Source organism: Gastrolobium bilobum, unplaced genomic scaffold (genome assembly GCF_033153095.1).
Source record: "Gastrolobium bilobum isolate Gb01-03AN ecotype WA unplaced genomic scaffold, APGP_CSIRO_Gbil_v1 utg52194, whole genome shotgun sequence".
NCBI lineage: Eukaryota > Viridiplantae > Streptophyta > Magnoliopsida > Fabales > Fabaceae > Gastrolobium > Gastrolobium bilobum.
In genome coordinates, this window is record NW_026899057.1 from 38,543 (window position 1) to 42,831 (window position 4,289).

Here is a 4,289-nt window from a genome sequence, read left to right on the forward strand (position 1 = left end):
ATATACGTCTACAATCTAAAGTACAAGGCGTCCACCATGTACCTTACACACGGAGTTATCATCTTGCATGTGGCCCGACATGCTCAGGGATTACCGTCTCGTGTAGAATACCCCATATACATATTCATATGGCAAATGCATTATATCATAATCCAGCTCAATATCATATCCAATACTCATAACATAAACAGATACAATTCTATAATCCATATCGAATGCTTTTAACATAAACAAATATAATTTCCATAGTCCAGCTCAACAGCATATCTAATGCTTATAACATAAACAGATATAATTTTCAGAAAACATACCATGCACATAAACCAATCTCCCATGGGGTTTGGCGGAACAAGCAACGGATAAAATTGAGGACCAAAAGCTTATCTGTATCGTAAAGTCCTCTAAAACCAACTCAGTACCAACGTGGTCACCAACAACCAAACAATCCAGCAAGTCACAATCTGGTTTAATGGCAAACACATCATCAATAATCATATCCTACAATTTCATGTCAATGTAACATGTTTTCTTCTTCGTTTAGCGTACTGCAGGCTTCTCCCAAAGCCCCCAAGCACAAACTGTCTTTACCATTTTTAAAACTGCAGTTGCAACTCTTTACCAATAATTCTAACATTTTAATATGTTAAACTAGACATCTTAAGCTTTTCAAACACATATTTTATGTCTCATTTGGAGTTGTATAACTCCGGTTATGTTTTTCGCAAAGTGACTGCTGCAAACAGAATTTAAGCAACCAAAATGCGACTTCAAATTGACACTGTGATCAAACCAGTTATTCAATGGATACTAAATTTTACAGGGTTGTAGCCCTATGTGTTATCTTCTTATAGGTATAAACCTCACTCAATTTGGAGTTCTGAAGCTTGAGATATTGCAATTTTTTCAAACTAGTGTGTTGTTGTAACATTTGCACTAGGCAATCGATTATTATACAGGGGTATGATGTGCCTCTGGCATATGTAGTTTTCCAAGCTAAAATAATTAGGATTAAGTTAGAAAAGAGTACTTTATATACATATTTGCTTATTATATTGACTTTTCCATTTCAATAACATTTTTCACCTATTTGTTATGTTTATATACGGAGAAAGAAGGAGAACACGAAAGTTTAAAAGCTTGGTGGCGCGAATCCGCACGGGGGGTGCTGCTAAGCCGCTCCAGCTGCCCTGGGCCATTTTCCAGAAAAGTGGCACGATCTTGCGCCACAGCAGCACGATCCAGCGCCACTTTTCTGGGCCATTTTCCAGAATTTTGGCGCGATCTTGCGTCACAGCAGCGCGATCTTGCGCCACAGCAGCGCGATCCAGCGCCACTTTGCGAGAAATAATATCACCGTGCTTCTGAAGGGCAATTTTGGAAGAAGAAAGGAAGGGACTATAATAAGGATGCTTCATGACAGAAAATGGGACTCGACTTTTGGATGTCAGAGAGAAAGAAAACAAGGATTTTAGAAGGAGGAGAGGAACGAAGGATTGTTCTTAGTCTTCTTTTTTTGTAATTACACTCTTCATCTTTATCTTTTATAATTGTTTGTCAGCCATGACCATGGTTGGCTAGGTATTTTTTATTGTAGTTAGGGTCACAAACCCTATGTGAACCCTTGTTACAACGGATTGATTTATTTTTACTCGTTTATATATTTATCTTTATCTCTACTATGTGCGTAATTTCTATCTTCTTTGTTAGAACTGATCAAACTAATAGTTGATGGTAGTTTGAGGGTTGGAACCCTAGATAGGAATATTGGGGTTTTGATCTTGAAAGGGAGTAGGATAACAATTTGTATGCGAGCTAGGAATAAACGTATATTTGGTTGCAGATGTTTTATTTATCGTGTTCATTGCTTAATTTCATGAGGGATTGCTAAGGGATTAGGATTCCAATTGGGGTTAAAGGGTTAGATTGCCAAGGGATTGGGATTTAACTAATTATTTTTAGATGATAAATTATCTGAGTATTTATGTAAATGAATATTGTAAATCAATCCAGCGTAAGAAGTGGGGATCATTTGGTGAGTGTACTCTAGCTACAATGTTTTCTCATATTTTTACAAATCAATCTCTATTTTTATTTTTCATCACAAAAACCCTAAAAATACGTTCTTGTTTTTAGTTCTTATCTTTAATCAATTCAACAATATTTCTTATACCTATTTGAATTCCTTCCATCTTAAAAGGATGATTATTTGATATTCGATCACAATCCCTGAGGAGACGATACTTTATTATCATTATATTACTTGTGCGATCGGTACACTTGCCGGGTAGCATCAAGTTTTTGGCGCCGTTGTCGGGGATTGGCGTTTCCTATATCATATAATCTTTATCTTTAAGATTGGATTTTGTGAATATTTTTATTTTATTTTATTTATTTCTTTTTATTTGAAAAGTGCTACTAATCTTCTTTCTGAGTTGTATGTGAGGCAAAACTGCAGAATTTCTATTTGATTCTGAGATTACAAAGACTAAAAGGAGAAATAGAAAATTTGCTCGGAAGAAGCTTGAATGCAACGAGTTAGAGACTCTGCTTGAAGAACCACAAGAGATACTAGCTGAATCACTAATCATGGCAGCAAATAATGATGCAGAAAATCCACTCATGGACACTGTTCTTACTCCATCTTTTAACATGCCTAACTCAAGCATTGTCCAGCCTGATATTGGTAACAATAATTGGCAGCTTAAGTCTTCCAATATTCAATTGGTGGAGAGAGCTCAGTTTGGAGGAGAGGAGAATGAAGATCCTCACAGATTCATAGACAGATTCCTGATGATCTGTGACTCAACCAAACATCCTCAAGTGTCCAATGATGTAATTCAGTTGAGGTTGTTCCTTTTGCTGTTAAGGGAAAAGCTCTTAATTGGTTGGAAAGGCAGCCTGCACGAAGCATTCATACATGGGATGATTTGTCTCAAAAGTTCTTTGCTGAGTTCTTTTCAATGGAGAGATACAATTAGATGGTGAATGATATCACCAATTTCACTCAATTAGAGGGTGAAACTATGTGTGCAGCATGGAACAGATTCAAGGATTTAATGAGGAGGTGTCCTCATTATAACTTGACTGCTGGTAATCAGGTGAGAATCTTCTTCAACGGTTGTAAACCTGAAGTTCAGATGGTGTTGATTGGTGCAGCAGGTGGTACTATTAAATCCCTGAGAGCAAATGAGACTCTTGAGCTGATTGAAAGAATGGCTGCTAATGAAAATGAAGGTTTGTCATCTAAGTCTAAGAGAGGTATCCTTCAGCTGGAAGGTAATGATGTTGTGCTGGCTGAAAATAAGTTATTATCTCAGCAAATAGCAAATTTGACTTCAAGGCTTGATAAAATGCAGCTTTCTGCTGTTCAGGCTCAAGTTATTGCTATTGTGTGTGAATATTGCCAGGACAATCATGAGTCTAATGAATGTCCTTCTTTACTGGCTTCTGATTCTCCTCAACAAATGCAGGTGAATGACATTTGGTATGATCAAAGACCTCTTCAGAAAAATATTCAAAGAAGTCAGAATTTTTCTGCTAGAGATAGTAATTTCCAAAGGAGGATTCAGGGAACTGGTCTTGATTTCAAATCTAACAACTATTTGCAGCCTCCACCAATCCAACCCAAAGAACCTTCTGATTTGGAGAAGCTAGTACGACAAATGGCTCAATATTCTAATGTCTTCATGGATGAGACTAGAGCTAATACCAAGAACACAAATGCATCTATTAGAAATTTGGAGAATCAAATTGGCCAACAAGGTAAACAAATTGCTGATAAAACTTCAGGTACATTTCCTAGTAACACAATTACTAATCCAAGGGAAAATTGTATGGTTATCACAACCAGAAGTGGTAAAGTGGTGGTATCTCTAGAAAAGCCAAACATAAATGTGGGAGGTGATAAGAAGCTTAATAAAGTTAAGAAGCCAGAAAAAGAAGTTGAAATTCCTTCTAAGGTTGTGAAGCCTCTTCAGAAAGATGAAGAAAAAGAGCAATTGATTGTTGCTGAAAAGAAGAAATTTGAGCTGAGTCCTGGTTATTTGAGAGCTATGGCACCTTATCCTGAAAGATTCAAGCAAGATGCTTAGAAGCAATAGTATGGAAGGTTTCTTGATATATTCAAAAAGTTGCATATCAACATTTCTTTTGCTGAAGCTCTGGCTAGTATGCCTAATTATGCTAAATTAATGAAGGATCTTTTGTCAAGGAAGCACAAGTTGCAAGAGTGCCAAACTGTAGCACTTACTGAGGAGTGCAATGCTATTATTACAAGGAAATTTCCTCCT

General features: G+C 36.7%; 1 non-coding gene across 1 annotated transcript; it reads right to left on the bottom strand.

The window, feature by feature from the left end:
- Positions 1 to 2,976: 2,976 nt before the first annotated feature.
- LOC133286693 (small nucleolar RNA R71) lies at positions 2,977 to 3,082 on the bottom strand. Its single transcript, XR_009748161.1, has one exon. It is a non-coding gene; the product is annotated as a small nucleolar RNA R71 (small nucleolar RNA).
- Positions 3,083 to 4,289: the final 1,207 nt, after the last annotated feature.